The sequence below is a fragment of the Callorhinus ursinus genome, unplaced genomic scaffold (assembly GCF_003265705.2).
Source record: "Callorhinus ursinus isolate GAN/ISIS: 27379988/994484 unplaced genomic scaffold, GSC_fseal_2.0 scaffold24, whole genome shotgun sequence".
In the NCBI taxonomy this organism is placed as follows: Eukaryota; Metazoa; Chordata; class Mammalia; order Carnivora; family Otariidae; genus Callorhinus; species Callorhinus ursinus.
The window spans coordinates 7683363-7698688 of NW_027397086.1; the positions used below are offsets into that span (position 1 = coordinate 7683363).

Genomic DNA, 15326 nt, shown 5'->3' on the forward strand with positions numbered 1-15326 from the left:
TAGTCTTGATGGAACAGGATAGACACTGCAGAAATAGGCCGTGTTGGGGGGGGGGGTCTTTATATACGACAGGGGTGGCACTGTAAAATCTGGGGGAATGGATGGATTTTTCAATAATTGATTATCTACATGGGGAAGGAAAGGGAGACAATTTCTTTCTTACACCATATGAAAACTGAATTCCAGATGGATCAAAGACTTAAATGTGAAAGGCAAAATTTTAAAACTTTGGGAAGACAAAATGAATAATCTCTGTGATCTCAGAGTAGGGAAGGATTTAATCAAATAATCCGAAACATACGTTGCATATAGAAGAAGATTAAAATTGCAAATATTTGTTCATTAAAAAATACCATTCGGGGAATGAAAAGGCACGTCACAAGCTGGAGTTGAAATATTTGCCATATGTAAAACCAACAGAGGATTAATATCTGAAATATATAAAGAATTACTGCAGTTAAAAAGCAGAAGACAAATCTATCAATAGAAATACTGGCCAAAAGCACAAATAGGCATTTGACAGAAGAAACACAAATGCACAAATGGCTAATAATAATGTGGAAAGATGCTCAACTACATTAGTAATCCTAGACAAGCAAATTAAAACTACAGTGATTAAAACACTAGGTTTGTAAAAATTTGATATCTGATAAAGTCAAGTGTTATATTGAAATTGTACTGGAGAATTCATGTACTACGCTGAAAAGTATTTGGCACAAAACTGTTTGCACACACTCAAAACTCAGCAGTCCCATCCCTAGGTAGAATGGTGTGTGCATGCCTGCTTGTGTGGGAACATACACGTACCTACACACACTCATTGGTCATTTGTAGAGGGATATATGTTCAAGCATATTCATATAGCAGCATTGGTGTTTTTGCTTTTGTCTTTTAAACCTGGACAGAGCCTGCATGACTACCAACAGAGAACCCCTAAATTATGGTATAGTCATCCAGTGGAATACTGTATCAGGGAAAAAGAACTAAGCCACCAACATGATTAGGTCTCTGATGAAAGAAGCTACAGAAGAATATACAGTATGATTTTATTCACATAAAATTTAAGTAAGGAAAATTAAGTGGTATATTATTTAGGGATACATAAAAACTGCATGGGGGATGAAAAGAAATGATTAACACAAAATTCAGGTGGTAGTTTCCTCAAAGGGAGTGAAAACAGTAGAGTTTGGAAGAGGCATATAAGGGACATCAAAAATATTGTTTCTATCTTGAGGTTGGTTAGGGAATCAGCAAACTACTCTGTAAAGGGTCCAATAGTAAATATGGCTTTATAAGCCATACGGTCTTATAATTACTGGACTGCAACCTTATAGTTTACAATCCGTAAACTAGTGGGTGTGGCTGTGTTCCAACAAAACTCTATTTACACAAATAGGCAGACCAGACTTGGCCTTAAGGCTATAGTTTGCCAACCATGAAGTTAGGGGACTGGGTTTGGGATTCTTAAGTTTTTTTTCTCTTAAAAGTTGATTATATAATATACATACTTTTATATGTATATATATTTCAAAATTTTTGAAAAGTTAAGAAGATACCAGGCCCCTTCATTGTGAAATTTTACAACACAGTTATAGAGACAAAGCAGTTCTTGTACAAAGGTTAAGAATTGAAATTGCATGAGATTTGGCAATGGCACTTCCTGAAACCAGAAGACAGTGAAACAGGATCTTGAACTTCTAGGGGAAAATTATTTTTCACCTGAAATTCCGTACATACCTAGTGGAAGCCCTCAGAGGAGAGTGGCACGAGCCCCTACCATACCTGTCAACCTCCCAAGTTCTCTATTCCTCCATTCTGCTTATCCACCTGACCTCATTCAACCAGTATTTTTCATGGTACTATCTTAGGCACTGGGGATACAACCATGAACAAAATAGGCAAAAATCCCTGTCCTCCCAAAGCTTACATCTAATTCTAGTAGGTAGACCTTCAGTAAACTAGGTAAGTTAAATACATAGTACAGTAGCTAATGATGGGTACTCAGGAGTGTTGATATAAGGAAGGAGACTGAACGGGGAGCGTGAGGTGGCAGGCATTGCGGTTTCAGATAGATGGTCAAAGAATGCCTTCTTGCAACCATCAGGGAATTCCTCCAGCCTTGAGCTCCTCTGTGCTGCATCACTGTTTTCTTCTCTACTGGCCATTCTTATGAGCTTGCTTACATGGTATAATATCTCCCACACTTAAAACTTCCACACCCCCTTTATCCCATTTTAATTCTCCCTTTTAGAACAAGATGTCTCGAGAGTTATTTCTATTTACTGTCTAATTCCTTTCCTCCCCTCCCCCCAGTCTTCTATCAGGATTTAGCCCCGTCCTCTCCACTGAAACAGCTTTCGTTCAGGTCACCAATGACCTCATCTCAAGTAAAATTAAAATGAGTTAGTACTTACAAAACTCTTAGAATAGTCTGGCACATGCATGTATAGATATGTGTGTGTGTGTGTGTGTGTGTGTGTGTGTGTGTGTGTGTGTAATAAGTTACTAACATCTGTAATGGGAAGTCAAATATTGTTTAAAATTTAAAATCAAGAAATTGTTATTTAGAAATAAGGAGATAAATACTGTGTCAAATATGATTACTATGAATTAAGGTTAAGGACAGCTGCTTTTCAATATAAGCCTTTTGTACTTTTTTGTCTTGTTTTTAAGGCTATAAACATGTATCACTTTGACTTAAACTTTTTTTAACCAACAGTTGATTTTTAACTGTGTTCTGAAATTTACTGATTGATGGTAGAAACCTTTTCAGGAAGGGAGGTGGAATCTCCTTATATCTCACATGTGGTCAGCATCCTGATGTGTAATTTCTTTGGGGATAAAGTAGCTGAGCAGATATCAGTTTTATCTAAGCCTTTGGACTTCTCCAATTTCAGAATTGAAAGTTTTCTAATTGTTGCCTTTTATTTCCTCAACAGTGGCTTTTTATTATCTTTTCAGTGAGCGGGGGAACGCAAAGGTTATTTTAATAGCCTGAGGTTTCTGATGACCCTCTCTTGACGAACCCAGATGTGACCTATCATACTTTGGCAAACCCCATTTTTCTCAATTTTCTTGGATAAGATGTAGGCTTGATGCTCCTCAGGACTGTCAAGCATCTGAAAGATAAAAGCTGTCAAACACTCCAGAGTGCCATTTTCTATAAAAATGACTGTGTCAATAGAGACAAGCCCAGCAATGTTTAGTTCAGAGTCAGGTAATATTCATTTCAGCCTTTCTTGGTCAATAATATGATATTCTGTATAAGAAAAATGTGAGTTTTTGTTCTCTCTGCTCAGTTAATGTATATTGATTGTTTTTCCTTTATAAATGATAAATAGGGAAGGCTTAACTAAATCTTGTTCTTCTAATGTAAATACTTCACTGTGATCTCTTCTAGCCCAAAAGCCCCATTTTTCTTCGAGATTTTTATATCTGAGTTTAACTCATGTTGCTTTTTGGTAACTCTTATGGATAGCAGGTAGGTCTAAAATAAGGCCTTTATGGAGGTGATATATAATTTCAACAGCAGTCCTGGAAGCTCAGTATTATCCCCATTTTGCAGAATGGCTCATCTACTCAGAGAGATGGAGTAAGCTGACCAAGGCCATGTCCTAGATGGGAGAGACAGACATGCAGATGGGTCCTTGTGATACTGTGTGGCTTTAGGAAGAAACAACTGGGAGAATTACACATAGAGATGAAGCCCCTTCAAAGTGCTTGCCTTGGGGATCAAGTTCTGTATATTGGGTGTTACCTCAAACTGTTGTCAGAACCCTTGCATGGGAACTGTCAAAGGAGCCAGAGGTACATTGTTAAGAATATCCATCCCACTGAGGGAATTTGAGAATTCTCCTAGAGAGCCACGAAGATAGTCTGAACCAAGTCTGGAGGATACGGTGGCTGATGGAGCTGAGTAATACTGGTTTGGGTAAAAAAATCAGTCCTGATTGTATAGTAATTAGAGGAACTTCTTGTGTAGCTTGTAAATAGTTCCAAGACTTGCCAAAGAGTCATGTTGAACACATCCGTGGACTAAGTATGTGGAATGCCCTTGTTTCGATTCATAGCCTGTATTTTATACGGAAGGTCCCCAGTTCTCCCTCACACCCTGTTAAAACTTTTAAGGTAACCTTTTTGAACTACTTACTACGTGCCTGGCATTGTGCTAGTCATACATGTAGGTGTTCGTTAGTACTTGGAGCAACCCTAGAAGCTAGCTGGTTTTCTCCTCCGTTTGTAATGAAAATGTTTGGCACTGGGAGAGTTGAAGTGCCTTGTCTAAGATGGGATTAAAACCCATTGCCTTTGAATGCACATTCAAAGCTTTTTATTTTGGATTTCGTGAGCACTTACTCTGTGCCTGGCACCACTCGGCACCAGGGAAACAGAAGGCTGATATGTGAATTTCTCACTGACACGCTCACGCTATTAGGCAAAGCCCCGTTTCCATGAGCACTGCTCAGATTCAGCGCACTCCGTCTGAGGATGGTTAGATTCGCCCCTATACGCGCCTCACCCCTGCCGTTCTCCTGCCATGAGCACAGCCTTAGTGCGTCCCTGGGGCATATCTTCCCCAACTCATTGTGGCTTCTGGGCTCATGTGCTGCAGTTCCTTCCAGCCCCTGGGCATCTTGGCCCTAATCGCTCCTTCTATAATTTAGGGGTAGTATAAGAAGTTTTGTAAACTGAGAATATCCAGTAAATGATGACAAAGGCATATTTACTTTCCAAAGGAATGTATATTTGTTTTATTCAGCAGATGCTTTTTAAAAAAACATGTTCTGAGGAAGGAAGCACAGTTTAGTGGCAAGACCACTACCTAATTAATTGAGCTTCCACACCTAATTATTGATGTAGTACCCATAACCATGAAAAGAACTGACTTTTCTGATAGTACCTCATTTAGGGGGAAGAAAAAACCCAACTGATTTTTTTCCCTGTCAGTTTCTTCCTAAGTATTAGTCCCAGAGAACATGGGTGATACTTAGTGTAGGGGTGAAGGGGTGGGGATGGGTGCCCTCCCAACCTCGCCTCAGGCCTGTCCCACCCACTCCCCCTAACAGCCTCCATTATCTCGGCACCACCTGGTCTTGTCACCTAAGAAGGGCCAGGTTGTGTACTATGCGGGTTTTCAGAATTTGGCTTCGTTTTCACTTCTTTCCTGATGAACTCCACCTGTTCATGCCTATGCCAACCTGTGTCATGGGATGTGCACCCGAATGACGTGTGTCAAGCTTTCCTAGCTCTTCTGGACTAGAAATAACTAATCCTGTTTGCTTATCTGCCGATCTCTCGAAGCAAAGATGAGAGTGGCAGTTTAAGAAGGTTGGAAATACTGGACCAGAGCCAGGGCCTCTTTGCCTGCACACTCCACTCTGCATGTTCCAGCCGTAGGAACAAACTGCATTATTTTGTTTCAAACTGTGCTCAAGGGAAGCCAAGACCTTGTAACTGGAAACTTACCAAACAGAGAATTCTAAGACTAAATTTAGTGTTCTATTTAAAAAATAAAATAAATCAAACATTTTGTTTGTTCATCTTTTATATGTTAAAAAAGAGAGATTAACCTAGTTCACACTAACAACCTAAGAAGAGTATTCAAAGAAGTGAGAAGAAAACTAATCCTCTTGGTGAAGAGGGAAATCCTTAACAAAATGTAGTGAAAGGGCGTGAAATACAGACTCTGCAGCCAAACTTTCAAATAGCGTAGCCTCTCTAATCTTCATCACATAAAATTTTATTGTGGCTCAGAGAATATTAAAAACTTAGAAAGAAATGAAAAGAACTTCCATCGGCAGGAAGTAGGAGAAAAGATTGGTAGGTTTTATTTATGTGGTTTTTCTCTGGTTTTGAAATGTAAATACAATTAACTGCCTTTTGAACTATGTTCTTCATTTAATTATGTGTGAGTTAGTTTTCTCCTGTTCATGTTGAACTATATGTAGAATGAAGAACCTTGAGATGTTATAGAGGCTCTGTAATATAGAGAGCATCAACAGTTTAATTCGTGATACATTAAAAATTTCTGTGATTTCAACCAGCCAAGGTATCCCTAACTAGTTCTTGCTCTTCCTCTCCTACTTCTGCTTCAGTGAGCGTTAAGCACCCGCCTTGGACTAGACACAGGATTCAGATTGCTAGTGATCCCCAAACACCGATCTATGGGTTATTTGTGTTTAGAATGACCCAGAGAATTCATTAAAAATCCAGGTTTGGGAGCACCACCTCCAGACATTCTGGTTCAAAAGGTCAAGCAGGAAACCACAAAAAGTCTATTTTTTTAAGGTTCCTTAAATGATTGATATACAGCCAGATTCAGAAACAGTGAATAGACCATTCTCTAATAAGACAAAAACAATATTTATTCTTTGATTACTGTTATTTTGCATCATTAGACTAATTTTCACTTTGAGACTACATAATGGAGCCTGATTAAGTTTGTTTAGAAGACATGACTACAGGCTAGCACAATTCTTTGTTTCCATGTTTTGCTTTAGGAGAGCTTTGATTTTGACACTGGCTAGTCTAGGATCGGACAGAGCTAAGTATAATCTGTGTAAGCTGTCAATAATGTTGGTTGCTAATGCAGTCCACCATTGTAATTTAGGGTACATGTGTATAAAGAGAGAGAGGTGAGAGTTCTTTTCAGCCATTGTATTAAGAACATGGCCAAGAATCTTATTTATTATTTTAGTGGTGTGGTCAGTTTGTGAAATAGTATATTCTTTAGGTTAAAGGACTGATTATAGCTTACTTTTATATGACTCTTATGAATCAAATCTCTACCAAAAAGCACTAATGAGGGTGCCTGGGTGGCTCAGTTGGTTGAGGGACTGCCTTCGGCTCAGGTCATGATCCTGGAGTCCCAGGATCGAGTCCCGCATCGGGCTCCCTGCTCAGCAGGGAGTCTGCTTCTCCCTCTGACCTTCCCCCCATCATGTACTCTCTCTCTCTCTCATTCTCTCTCTCAAATAAATAAATAAATAAATAATAAAATCTTTAAAAAAAGCACTAATGGGTAATATTCAAGTCACTGATATCTTAATATGCTTGAAAAGCCCTAAGTGGCACCCATGTCAGCAAATGTCATGTGGATTTTATTAAAGAAATTTGAGCACCTACTAGGTGCTAAGTCAGCAAGAATAAGGACTCACGATTTCCTGTGGTTTCTGTAGGCTGAAAGTGTGGTCACTTTGGTGAGCCATAGTATGATGTGAGATTAGGCTGTGCTGTTAGGTTGGTACAGATCTTATGAAAACTCACATTTTTTCTCTTTTGCTATCTTGATAACTATGTAGTCTGCCAGCTAGATGATTCAGCCAACCATGCTGGTGATCTTTTCCCAAGAAAAAGGACAGCAGGGCTGTATGAGAGAGAACCAGACTTCAAGTCAGGATGCTTTTGTTCAGTTCCTACCTGTGTACTTAATCCTCCCTAACCATATGGCTTTGGGCAAATTACTTGATTTTTCTGAATCTTTCTGTCCTCTTGTGTAAAAATGGGGATAGTAGTAATACCCACCCTTAAGCCTGTTGAAAGAATTCAGTGGTCGTAGATGTGAAGCGCGTCACCCAGTGCTGGGCACGTACTGCTCAATCAGCAGAGGTTAGTTGACTCTAAAGGGCAGTAAAACCTGATTTGACTTTCAGAAGCAAAGAGGGCTATAGAGGGCTAGACAACATATAGAGAGTGTTGTGAAGTTTTAATTAGTATCGCTGGTGATAGTAGATGGTGAATGAATCCAAGCAACAAAGAATAGTCATGGCAACTCATATGAGGTTTTCCACCTCCACCCACTTCTCATTAGTCACTTAGTCATTGACTAAATTGTCATTTCTTGTTTGAGTCTCCACGGTCATGACTGCACAGAGGCTGAGGGGCCTAAGAAGTTGCTGTGTGTACTTGACCCAGTGTTACCACCTGACTACGCTCCCGGAGAGAGGAACTAGCAGCTTCCTGTCTTCATCCTTCCAGACTCTGCTCTGATGTCTCTCTTGCTCGCTCTAGGAAGCAGGCCTGATTCTTGCCCCAGGCAGAATTAATGATTCCTTCTTTATGTGCTAACACACTTGAACCTCTATTATACCACCTCTTTCATAATGCCTTTGTGTTGAAGTTGATTGTTTGCATTTTGATCTTTCTCTCTCTATTTTAAATTGCTTGAGGGCATGGCTTGTACACATAGTGAATTCTCAGTAATAGTTGGATTAATACAGATCCTAGCACAGAGGCAGTTTCCTGTGAGCTAAGAGCTAGACCCCCTAGGTTCATCTCCTAGCTCTGCCACTAGCTCTATATGACCTTGCACAAGGTCCTTAAATATGTAGTCATCTTGGTTTCCTCATCTGTAGAGTGGGGACAGTAGTGTTACCTACCTTACAGGGCTGTTACAAAGATTAAATGAGTAAACTAATATAGAAGCATTTGGAACAGTGCTTGCAGTAGTAAATGCAGAGGAAGTGAAGCGGTCATAGTGGTAGCTGTATTACAGCTTCAGTCTTTCTGAGTTTACTAGTATTTTTGACTGTTGGATTTGCCTGAAAAAATGCTACGGGGAAATTTTCCCCACATGCCTTCAAATCTAGTGACTCCTACCACCTGAAGTTTCCTGTTACTTTATGTACAGATACCTGATAGATAGATACTCATGATTCCATGTTCAGTTATGCTACCTTTTTTTTTTTTTTGTAAGATTCTTTTTAGAGTGTGAGTGCGGGGTGGGGGGGGTGAGGCAGAAGAGAGAGAGAGAGTCTTAAGCAGACTCCATGCTGAGCGCAGAGCCCGACTCGGGGCTCAATCTCATGACCACGTGACCTGAGCCAATGCCAAGAGTTGGGCGCTTAACCGACTGTGCCACCCAGGCGCCCCCTGCTATCTTTCTTTTTAAAAAATGTGATTCTTTATGAAAGCAGCAGTGTAAATTAGCTAAATGTAAATCATGATCTTAGAAATATTTTCAAAGAACTATTAATATCCACTTATATGAAACTTGAGGTGGCCGATAAATTTTTTTTTTTTTTTTGAGTGCCAGCTTAGATCCATTGACAGTGGTTGCCAATGGTTGCGTGTTCAGAGGAACCCTCAGGCCATGTCCTGACTCCACAGTTAGTAACGTCTGTCACAGGCACAGAATGGAGGAGTGACAGCACCTTGCTGTCCCTGTATTAAAATGAATATCAATCTCAATGTAACTTTGCCTTTTTTCTCTTTCATCTTAAAGAAAAGACTTCACTCCCTTCACTCTTGGTGCTATGGGCTTATTTACATTATAGTGTGCCATACCATCGTTTCTGCCTCTGTTTTGAAAGCTAGAGCTTTTCTCTGGCAGTTTTAGTTGCTTTGATATTTTGCGGTGTCAGATCTTGGCACAAAAGCTTGTCGCCCTGGCTAATAACTTACCCTAATTACTTTACCTAGTAGGTCACTTTTAAAAAAAAAAAGAAGTGAGAGAAGTGGTTAAGCAGGTGATCTCCTGAGAAAGCTTCCTGTTGATCTCACTCTTAGATGCTCGACTCCGTGTTAGTGTGCTGGATATTTTTCCCCCTTCCCTTTAGCCAGAGGATAGTAGAGAAGCAAGAGGTAGAATGTGTTCCATCCAACAAAGAGAAACTACTGGAAGAAAGATTGCCCCCACCGCCTGCAAAAAAAAAAAAAAAAAAAAAAAAAAAGCATTATATTTTGGCTTCTAAGAAAAGCAGGACATTCTTTGCTCTTTTCCCTCTTTCCACGCACATGTCTGGCATCTGTCTAGACCAGCCGAAGGTCTTTGATTTCTAAGGCTTTATAAATTGTCTTTCTGTTAAAGCATCTTTGATAGTTTCTTAAAAGCCAACTCTTCCCTCACTAAATATAGTAAACACAATTTGATCATAGCTGAACCATTTATAATGAAAGGTTTTTCTCATACCCTTGGAAGGGTTGAGTAGATTAACTTTCATAAAGTGCCTGCAAAAAAACTTTTTGTTGCTCTCATAGTGGGTTTTCTATTTGAGAATAGATAAAAATCAAAAACAAAGTCAGCAACACGGTTTGAATCATGGTACCGTTTATTTCTTGATGACTACAAACATGGTTTAGAATTAAATAAAAGAATCTAGTTCGCAAACTGAGAGAGCTAACAATTTCTACAAGACACACAACGTTTTCTGCAACTGTTCTACTTAGGATGATTTGTGGGTGAAATGAGTGGACTTAAAAATGACCTATCTTTAAAGCCTAGAAATCTGGTATTCTTTCTGTACTCTTTGTTTTTATCAATTTCCTGGTGTTTGGCTTCGGAGGGGAAATAGAAATTCTGCCTCGAACTAACCCTGTGATGAAGCAGGTGTCAGTTTGATCTTTCAGCATCCTGAATTCTAGGATGTGAAGAATGACTGTGACCATCTGATTTTTCCTCTGTCTGCCTTTAGAACTTGGAATCTCAATATCTTTTAGAAATGTGCAGCTTCTAATTGCGATCTCTTAAGCAATTACCGTTCATTAAATGTCACCTTGCCTACCATTCCTCCTGGTATTAAGCTGGAGGCATTCTTATATTCCCCAACGTTTGCCCAGCACCTGCTCTGTGTCAAGCATAGTGAGATAGGGAGGGAAAATCAAATGTGGTCTCTGGCCTTGAGGAGCTCCCGTCTTTAGTTTCATGCCCCCTGGTCTCCTAAGGTCATCTACCTCTGAGATATCCAGAGTGTTGGGGGCCAAGCACTGGGGAAGGCAGTGCCTTCCACGGTCAGGTATTAGGGCTGCGGTGGCTGAAACGTGGTAGTTCCAAGGTAACACAGGAATTCCAGGTAGGCCCCTGTAACTGCAGACCTGAAAAAGTAAGACAAGCTTTGAGACAGACCCTGTTTTACTTATACTTGGTATAGCTGAAGAAGGTGAGCTGGGGCAGGGGAGGCACATTCTTCACGTCAAAGGATGGTAATTCCTCTAGATCAGAAATTGTCAAAGCTGGAAGAGGGCACAGAAGATGACAGACTCCAACTTCTTGTTTTCCCTGTAGGTGAAATTGAGACCCAGGAGAGGAAGCGGCTTGCTCAGATCAAAAAGAGAGTTAATGGCAGCTCTATGCAAGTATATGAAAGGAAACATGACAGAAAGCCAGACTTTGAAATAGTGTGCCAGATTGGGGTGTAAGCCTTTCCGTTTGACCAGCAATCATTATGCCCTTGTCTAGAATTTCCAGTGGATTAAAGACAATACAACACCCTAGTTAAGTATAACTAACCCCCGGGAAATTATCAGATCTGTGTTTGTTTTCAAAATGATTATTTTCTGTTAATTGGTATTTTACCCCAGTAATTTGGTCATCTAACAGCAAGGCAAACATATTTCTATGTAATTTGGCCGTGCTGGTAGGAACAGTATCACACCTAGTTCAGGCTCCTCAGCATGGTGTGTAGGCACAGGGTAGGCAGTCAAAAATCTTTTTAGTTAATTTATACATTGTGGAAACACAGTGGCCATTATAGTCTGACAGACCTGGATGTGAGTCCCAGTTCTGTCACTTATGAGCCGTGTGGCTTTGGGTAAGTTATTTCACCTTTGAGGCTGTTTTCTGCATCTGTGAAATATGGCGATGAGTGTATACGTATGTAAACATGCACACTTCTAAAACAATACTTTGCAGTATCCCAAACCGCTAACACGGTACCTGGTATGTATACTGTGGGGATTCCTTGGGGGTTTTTTTTCTTATTTGTTTGTTTTAAGGGGAGACTCTTACTTTTGTTTCATGTTAAACTGCAGAGCTACCATTAGGAATCAGCCAAGGAACTAGAATCGAAGACTGTGGCTATCTGGGCATTATATCTGAGAACTACCTTAAACTAAGAAAAAAAAATACATACACACACATAATTCTTCGTGATTTTTCCAGCTCTGTCATTGATCACTCTCCCTGTCCTATCCCTGTTGCTGTCTGTCTTTCTCTCCCTTTGCCTCAAAGAAAACTAATGGAGCCATACAGAAAGCTCCAAGATAGAACTGACCTTGTGCACCTTTAATTGAGGACTGAATTTGCTAAAAGTGCGTCTAGAAACCCACCAGTGGTTTACTTTACAATCTGTGTCCTGGCTAGACTGGCTGTTGGCTGTATAATTTGTCTAGTTTTGTCTGGAGTCTTAGACTATTCAGCTGCTTCAGGGCAAAATCTTTTGGGGTGTCATTAAATGGGATTGATAATTGGCTTCTGATGAATATTCATTGTGACTAATGACTTTGGGCAAATTTTACACATACTATCTTTCTATTCTCCCACCGAGTGAGATTTTGATAGGATCATTTTCTTCAACTTGCACTTCAATTAAATATTCAGAATACCCCTTTGTTGACTATAATCCAAATTGTATACTTTCATTACTTTAAAATTTTGTATTCTGTAAAGAATGAGCATAGGCTTTTAGGAACCTTATTTTTACAAATGGAGTTGGCCTTACAGTTGTTTTTAAAATAAGTGGCTAATGATAATTTATGGGATATAATATTATTTCTGATTAAGCACAGGTAAGTCATAACACTTTTCTTGTGGTTGACTCACCACTATTCCTAAGTAACGATGTGCATTGTTTTGCCACTTTGCATTTTGGAAAGGAGCCAAACAATTCTCTTTTTTGTTTGTTTGTTTTCTTAACCAAATGGATAAATGCGTTTTACTCCAATTAGAGATTTGGCTTTTAGAAAACCGCCAATGAGGATGATGATCAAGCACCTTTAAAGTTCAATTTTTATGAGGGATAGGTAATTTTATAATCTTGACATTTAGCTTTTAGGTCTTTTTGAGGGAAAGGAGACATGAAAAGAACATTGGAGATAAGATCTCTGTCGCTTTATTGCTTGAAATAGGATTTTGACTCAAACCAATTCAAGCTAAAAAGGGGGAAATAATCAAGTTCTGTCTCAACCAGGAACATTCTATGGAATGACTTTTCCAAAGAGAATTACAAATGAATTAATGTGATGAGGACATCTTATATTTGTACAGCACCTTAGAGATTTTAAAGTGCTTTTACTTATTTATTTGATGTGTTGTAGAGTTACAGAATAGGCATATTATTGAAAGAAAGAAAAGAAAGAATGAATCCATTGACATGACTTCCCAAAAGTGGCATATTTGTGTGTCTAAGCTTGCCATTATTGTTTTGGAATTTGAGTCCTATACCCCACTCTGTGAGACTCAGGAAAATGTTGGTCCATTAGTTAAAAGCCAGGTCACTCACTATGTTTATATTGTGAATATATTTTAAGTAGGAATTGTTTTTTATTTATGGAAGAAACATTGCATCGACTCGCACTTGCACAGATGCTGTGCCCCTAGAACAAGGGGAAGAAGAGGGGCAGGGTCCTCCTGGAGTTTACAGTGAGAGGACAGGAATAGGCCCATAATAATGGGGACTTATGCCCAGAAGAGCCATGCGAGGAAAGTAGTGCTTTCACAGAGACCCAGAGGAGGAGTTTGCTAGGGGCACAGATCCAGGAAAGGAGTACATAGCTACCCCTAAGTCTGAAACGACTTATTCAAAGGATAAACCTGGAGAAGGTGGTAGAGGCTGTGTCTGGAGATGCTGCTCTCCAGGTAGACTGGAAGCTACCTGGAGAGGTAGCTTCAGGCCTGCTCCCGACTTGCCCGCAGAGACTTCCAAGGAGGATGTGACATGACTGGACCTGTACTTTAGTATGAGTCCTTTGACAGCTAGTTAAAGGATGGGCAGGAAGAACTGGAGCCCAAAGCCAGGGCACCCTCCAGCCTGACTTCAGGGTGCAGTTGGAGTGAAGTTTGTTCATTTTCTCCCCATTCAACACCAGCAAAGATTTTTCATCTCTTCTAACCCTGAAGAGATAGGTCATGTAAAATATGACAGCCTTCTCTATATGGAATCCTACTGAAATGGGTTGAGAAGGGATGGATTAAACCTACAAGCCTTGGCAGAGTCGCTGGGAACAACTCTTGAGAGCTTGCTGGATCAGCTCCTGTTCATGACATGTACCTGATCTAAAGAACAGGGTCTGGAGGGAGAAGGAGGGGGAAGAAAGTAGCGGCCGTGGATTTAATACACAGCTTTCACAACTGGGAAACATCAGCAGAATATCCAATTTAAAGCTGTTCATGTTACACTAACCTCTGGGATTCTTTTAACTGGGCCTTGGCACGTCACTCTTTCGCCACGTAAATGTCCTTCTGTCAGCAAAGGCCAGTTAACAGCTTCCAAAAGAAGCAAAGACCTCATGGGAACAGGCTTCCCAGAAACCAAAGAAACATTAAAGAAAAAAGGCAGAAAGAAACATGTGTTGTTGGCTTTTGTCACTTCATAGCCATATCTCCAAAGGTGTTGAGGTTTTTTTTTTTTCCTTCTTTCACTATACTGAATTTTGTAGCAATTTTATTCTATTATATCTCTGTCCCAATTTTTTTAATTATATCAGATCCTGATAGGATATGTCTAGCTCTTAAGAAAAAGAAGGAATATGAAATAGGGGCATGTCAAAAGAAGAGGGAGAGGAAGGATTAGTCAGTAAACAGTGCTTGGGCAATTGATTAACTATGTGGAAAAAATAAATTCTCACCTCTGTCCTTAAACCTAAATTAATTCCAGATGGATTAAAGAGTTAAATGCTGGGGAAGAATTTGAAGGCCTTTCTCAGTATAACAGCAGTAGAAACCATCATGAAGGATAAGATTTGTCTGTGAAATTATTTAAACCTTCTCTCCCCCCCCGCCCAATTCAAAGGAAATTATAGAAGGATAAGTTATTTTCAGAAACATTACAATTAGTATCCTTTGTCTATCCAGTGTTTGCTTGTAAATCACTTTTAAAAAATGCTGATACTCATTAGTGGACTAAGAATTTGAACAGACCATTTATCTAGGAAATATAACCAAGAAACGTGACAAGATGCTAAGCCTTAGACATGATCAGAGGAATAAAAATAAAATCCAAATAGATACACTTCCAAAGCTACTAACTTGACTACAGTTCTTAGCCCTGGTGAGGTATGGAGAGAACATTCTAGTGCATGGCTGTGGGAGTGTAAAGAGCCTCCATCCATTATTTATTATATTAATACTCTTATTATATTTAAATTATAGTACTGTCTCTGAATCTTACATCTAGGAACCATGTATTAAAATTATTGACATGATCTGATTATATATTGTAATGTTGGGAGAGTGGTTAAATATAGTGTGGGAAATTCATTGAGTGTCATTAAAAGGTATGTGTTCTAGGAATATTTAAGGATGTGGGAAAATGCCAGCAAATAAACAAACTTTAAAAGAAGGCAAATGAGCACTGTATTTACAGTAATCCTAATTTTATTAGAAAGGTGAA

General features: G+C 39.5%; 1 protein-coding gene across 10 annotated transcripts in view; it reads left to right on the forward strand.

The window, feature by feature from the left end:
* Positions 1–15326, forward strand: part of DENND1A (DENN domain containing 1A) — a 497276-nt gene that overhangs the window by 264835 nt on the left and 217115 nt on the right. The window lies entirely within an intron of this gene.